This window comes from Scyliorhinus torazame, chromosome 6 (assembly GCF_047496885.1).
Source record: "Scyliorhinus torazame isolate Kashiwa2021f chromosome 6, sScyTor2.1, whole genome shotgun sequence".
NCBI lineage: Eukaryota > Metazoa > Chordata > Chondrichthyes > Carcharhiniformes > Scyliorhinidae > Scyliorhinus > Scyliorhinus torazame.
Genome location: NC_092712.1, coordinates 18,782,169 through 18,788,449, shown reverse-complemented (window position 1 = coordinate 18,788,449; position 6,281 = coordinate 18,782,169).

Sequence of the window (6,281 nt, the reverse complement as noted above, 5' to 3'; positions counted from 1 at the left end):
CCTACACTGGGCTATGTACAAGTTTGTGAGAACTATTTACAATATGAGCAAAAAACAATTTTTTTTGTTACAACAACATTCTTGGTGTCACGCGGATTCCCCGAGTCGAGCGGGCGGTCTGGTCTTCCTCGTCGATCGCCTCAGCCCCGGTGGTGGTGCAGGTGCTTGCTCGGGCGTTGTCATCTTCAGGAGTGTTTCGCTGTTTTTTCCTGTTTTACTCCTGGGCGGGCACGGGAGGACCGATCCCCCCGGGAAGGGGGCGGTCGCGGGGTGCGCCGGTGGCAGGGAGGGGATGATCGGTGTCGGGGGTGTGTGTGTGTTTCCGGCGGGCGCCAGGTCCCGCAGGGAGACCGTGTCCTGTCGGCCGTCGGGGTACGCCACATAGGCGTACTGCGGGTTCGCGTGGAGAAGGTGAACCCTCTCGACCAACGGGTCCAATTTGTGCGCCCGCACATGTTTCCGGAGCAAGATGGGTCCTGGGGCCACCAGCCAGGTCGGCAGCGACGTTCCGGAGGAGGACTTCCTGGGGAAGACAAGGAGGCGCTCATGAGGCGTTTGGTTAGTGGTGGTACACAGCAGCGACTGGATGGAGTGGAGAGCGTCCGGGAGGACCTCCTGCCACCGTGAAACTGGGAGATCCCTGGACCGTAGGGCCAGTAGGACGGTCTTCCAGACCGTGCCGTTCTCCCTCTCTACTTGCCCGTTCCCCCGGGGGTTGTAGCTGGTCGTCCTGCTCGAGGCTATGCCCTTGCTGAGCAGGAACTGGCGCAGCTCGTCACTCATGAAGGAGGACCCCCTTTCGCTATGGATATACGCGGGGCAACCGTACAGTGTGAATATGGTGCCAAGGGCTTTAATGACTGTGGCCGCTGTCATGTCGGGGCAGGGGATGGCGAAGGGGAAACGGGAGTACTCGGCCACCACGTTCAGGAAGTATGTGTTGCGGTCGGTGGAGGGGAGGGGCCCTTTGAAATCCAAACTGAGGCGTTCAAAGGGGCGGGAAGCCTTGATCAGGTGCGCTCTATCCGGCCTGAAAAAGTGCGGTTTGCACTCTGCGCAGATGTGGCAGTTCCTTGTGACTGTACGGACCTCCTCCATGGAGTAGGGGAGGTTGCGGGACTTTACGAAATGGTAGAACCGAGTGACCCCCGGGTTGCAGAGGTCCTCGTGGAGGGCTTGGAGGCGGTCTATTTGTGCGTTGGCACATGTGCCGCGGGATAGGGCATCGGACGGCTCGTTCAGCTTTCCGGGACGATACAAGATCTCATAGTTGTAGGTGGAGAGTTCGATCCTCCACCTTAGGATCTTGTCATTCTTAATTTTGCCCCGCTGTGCATTATCGAACATGAAGGCTACCGACCGTTGGTCAGTGAGGAGAGTGAATCTCCTGCCGGCCAGGTAATGCCTCCAATGTCGCACAGCTTCCACTATGGCTTGGGCTTCCTTTTCCACTGAGGAGTGGCGGATTTCTGAGGCGTGGAGGGTCCGGGAGAAAAAGGCCACGGGTCTGCCCGCTTGGTTAAGGGTGGCCGCTAGAGCTACGTCGGATGCGTCGCTCTCGACCTGGAAGGGGAAGGACTCGTCGATGGCGCACATCGTGGCCTTTGCGATATCCGCTTTGATGCGGCTGAAGGCCTGGCGAGCCTCTGTCGACAGGGGGAAGGTAGTGGACTGTATTAGCGGGCGGGCCTTGTCTGTGTACTGGGGGACCCACTGGGCGTAATATGAAAAGAAACCCAGGCAACGTTTCTGGGCTTTGGAGCAGTGGGGGAGGGGGAATTCCATAAGGGGGCGCATGCGTTCGGGGTCGGGGCCTATTACTCCATTGCGCACTACGTATCCCAGGATGGCCAGGCGGTTGGTGCTAAAAACGCATTTTTCCTCGTTATATGTGAGGTTCAGGGTGTTAGCGGTCTGGAGGAACTTTTGGAGGTTGGGGTCATGGTCCTGCTGATCGTGGCCGCAGATGGTTACGTTGTCGAGATACGGGAACGTGGCCTGCAACCCGTGCTGGTCAACCATTCGGTCCATCTCCCGTTGGAAGACCGAGACCCCGTTCGTGACGCCAAATGGGACCCTTAGGAAGTGGTATAGACACCCGTCTGCCTCGAAGGCGGTGTACTTGCGGTCACCTGGGCGGATGGGGAGCTGGTGGTAGGCGGACTTGAGGTCCACGGTGGAAAAGACCTTATACTGGGTAATCTGATTGACCATGTCGGATATGCGGGGGAGAGGGTATGCATCTAGCTGCGTGTACCTGTTGATGGTCTGACTATAGTCTACGACCATCCTTTGCTTCTCCCCGGTCTTTACTACTACCACCTGGGCTCTCCAGGGACTATTGCTGGCCTGGATTATGCCTTCCTTCAGCAACCGCTGGACTTCAGACCGAATAAATATCCGGTCCTGGGCGCTGTACCGTCTGCTCCTAGTGGCGACGGGTTTGCAATCCGGGGTGAGGTTTGCAAACAAGGACGGCGGTTCAACCTTGAGAGTTGCGAGGCCGCAGATAGTGAGTGGGGGTATTGGACCGCCGAATTGGTATGTTAGGCTCTGCAGGTTACACTGGAAATCTAATCCCAGTAAAGTGGGCGCGCAGAGTTGGGGAAGGACGTATAGCCTGTAGTTCTAAAACTCCCTCCCTTGCACCGTTAGGTTTGCGATGCAGAACCCTTTGATCTCTACGGAATGGGATCCTGCAGCTAGGGAAATCTTTTGCGTGCTTGGATGGGTGGGCAGAAAACAGCGTCTTACCGTGTCGGGGTGAATAAAACTTTCAGTGCTCCCGGAGTCGATCAGGCATGGCGTCTCGTATCCGTTGACCAGCACCGTTGTTGTCGTCGTCTGGAGCGTCCGGGGCCGTGATTGATCCAGCGTCACCGAAGCCAGTCGTGGTCGTAGTGTCGCGGCGTCTTCTTTGGACCCCGTGGAGCCGTCGATGCTGGGGTCCTTTGTTGTCAACCAAGATGGTGGTGTCCATGAATCGCACGCGGCCGGGGGTGGACAAAATGGCCGCCCCCATGAATCGCACGTGCCTGGGGGGTCACAAGATGGCGGCGCCCATTATCCCGTCGTGGTGCCCGGGACCCAAAATGACGGCGCCCGAGGGGGGCACATGGGGCGCTGGGGGGGTTGGGGAGCGTTTGGGATGTGCTGGGCTCGTTCTTCTCCGGGGATTGCGGCGACCCCCCGGGACCGGCACACTGCCGCGTAATGGCCCTTCTTGCCGCAGCTTTTATAAATAGCCGGATTGAGCGGGGCACGTGGTCCGGGAGGAGCGGGGCACGTGGTCCGGGAGGAGCGGGGCACGTGGTCCGGGAGGAGCGGGGCACGTGGTCCGGGAGGAGCGGGGCACGTGGTCCGGGAGGAGCGGGGCACGTGGTCCGGGAGGAGCGGGGCACGTGGTCCGGGAGGAGCGGGGCACGTGGTCCGGGAGGAGCGGGGCACGCGGTCCGGGAGGAGCGGGGCACGCGGTCCGGGAGGAGCGGGGCTCGAGGTCCGGGAGGAGCGGGGCACGTGGTCCGGGAGGAGCGGGGCTCGAGGTCCGGGAGGAGCGGGGCACGTGGTCCGGGAGGAGCGGGGCACGTGGTCCGGGAGGAGCGGGGCTCGTGGTCCGGGAGGAGCGGGGTGCGGATGGGGGAGGGTGCGGGGTGCGGATGGGGGCGGGGCGCGGATGGGGGCGGGGGCGGGGGTGGGGCGCGGATGGGGCGGGGCGCGGATGGGGGAGTGGTCGGGACGCGGATGGGGGCGGGGGCGGGGCACGGATGGGGGAGGGGGCGGGGCGGGGATGGGGGCGGGGGCGGGTCATGGATGGGGGCGGGGCACGGATGGGGGAGGGGGCGGGGCGTGAATGGGGAGGGGGCGGGGCGCGGATCGGGGAGGGTTGTGGCGCGGATGGGGATGGGGCGGGGCGCAGATGGGGGCGGGGCCCGGATGGGGGAGGGGCGGGGCGCGGATGGGATGGGGGCGCCGATGGGGGCGGGGCGCGGATGGGGTGGGGCGTGGATGGGGGCAGGGGCCGGGCGCAGATGGGGGTTTGGGCGCGGATGGGGGCGGGGGCGGGGCGCGGGTGGGGAGGGGCGGAGCGTGGATGGGGAGGGGCGGGGCACGGATGGGGACGGGGCGCGGGTGGGGGAGGGGGCGGGGTGCGGATGGGGAAGGGGGCGGGGCACGGATGGGGGCGGGGCGTGGATGGGGAGGGGGCAGGGCGCGGATGGGGGAGGGGGCAGAGCGCGGATGGGGGAGGGGGCAGGGCGCGGATGGGGGAGGGGCGCGGAGGGGGAGGGGTGGAGCGCGGATGGGGGAGGGGCGCGGATGGGGAAGGGGGCGGGGCACGGATGGGGCGGGGCGTGGATGGGGGAGGGGGCAGGGCGCGGATGGGGAAGGGGGCGGGGCGCGGATGTGGAGGGGCGCGGATGGGGGAGGGGCGGGGCGCGGGTGGGTGAGGGGGCGCGGATGGGAGGAGGGGGCGCGGATGGGGTCGGGGGCGGGGCGCGGATGGGGGAGGGGGCAGGGCGCGGATGGGGGAGGGGCGCGGATGGGGGAGAGGCGCGGATGGGGGCGGGGCGCGGATGGGGAGGGGGCGGGGTGCATATGGGGGCGGGGCGTGGATGGGGGAGGGGGCGGGGCATGGATGGGGCGGGGCACGGATGGGAGGGGGCGGGGCACGGATGGGGGCGGGGCGCGGATGGGGGCGGGGGAGGGGAGCGGATGGGGGGCGGGGCGCGGATGGGTGAGGGGGCGGGGCGCGGATGGGGGTGGGGGCGGGGCGCGGATGGGGGAGGGGCGCGAATGGGGAGGGGTGGAGCGCGGATGGGGAGGGGTGGAGCGCGGATGGGGGAGGGGCGGGGCGCGGATGGGGAAGGGGGCGGGGATGGGAGGAGGGGGCGGGACGCGGATGGGGGCGGGGGCGCGGATGCGGGGCGCGGATGGGGGAGGGGGCAGGGCGCGGATGGGGGAGGGGCGCGGATGGGGGAGGGGGCGGGGCGCGGATGGGGGCGGGGGCGGGGCGTGGATGGAGGCGGAGGGGCGGGGATCGGGGCAGGGTGCGGATGGGTACGGGGCACGGATGTGGAGGGTGCGGGGTGCGGATGGGGGCGGGGCGCGGATGGGGGAGGGGCGCGGATGGGTGAGGGGGGCGGGGCGTGGATGGGGAGGGGCGCGGATGGGTGAGGGGGCGGGGCGCGGATGGGGAGGGGGCGGGGCGCGGATGGGGGAGGGGCGCGGATGGGTGAGGGGGCGGGGCGCGGATGGGTGAGGGGGCGGGGCGCGGATGTGGAGGGGGCGGGGCGCAGATGGGGGAGGGGCGCGGATGGGGGCGGGGCGCGGATGGGTGAGGGGGCGGGGCGCGGATGGGTGAGGGGGCGCGGATGGGTGAGGGGGCGGGGCGCGGATGGGGGAGGGGGCGGGGCGCGGATGGGGAGGGCGGGGAGCGGATGGGGGGGCGGGGCGCGGATGGGGGGGCGGGGCGCGGATGGGGCGGGGCGCGGATGGGGGAGGGGGCGGGGCGCGGATGGGAGGGGGCGGGGCGCGGATGGGGGAGGGGACGGGGTGCGGATGGGGGAGGGGCGCGGATGGGTGAGGGGGCGGGGCGTGGATGGGTGAGGGGGCGGGACGTGGATGGGTGAGGGGGCGGGACGTGGATGGGTGAGGGGGCGGGGCGTGGATGGGTGAGGGGGCGGGGCGTGGATGGGTGAGGGGGCGGGGCGTGGATGGGTGAGGGGGCGGGGCGCGAATGGGGGGGCGGGGAGCGGATGGGGAGGGGGCGGGGCGCGGATGGGGGGGCGGGGAGCGGATGTGGGGGGCGGGGCGCGGATGGGGAGGGGGGCGGGGCGCGGATGGGGAGGGGGCGGGGCGCGGATGGGGGCGGGGCGCGGGCGGGGCGCAGATGGGGGCGGGGCGCAGATGGGGAGGGGGCGGGGCGCAGATGGGGGAGGGGCGCGGATGGGGGCGGGGCGCGGATGGGTGAGGGGGCGGGGCGCTGATGGGGGCGGGGCGCGGATGGGTGAGGGGGCGGGGCGCGGATGGGTGAGGGGGCGGGGCGCGGATGGGTGAGGGGGCGGGGCGCTGATGGGGGCGGGGCGCGGATGGGTGAGGGGGCGGGGCGCGAATGGGGGGGCGCGGATGGAGGCGGAGGGGCGCGGATGGGTGAGGGGGCGGGGCGCTGATGGGGGCGGGGCGCGGATGGGTGAGGGGGCGGGGCGTGGATGGGTGAGGGGGCGGGGCGCGGATGGGTGAGGGGGTGCGGATGGGTGAGGGGGCGGGGCGCGGATGGGGAGGGG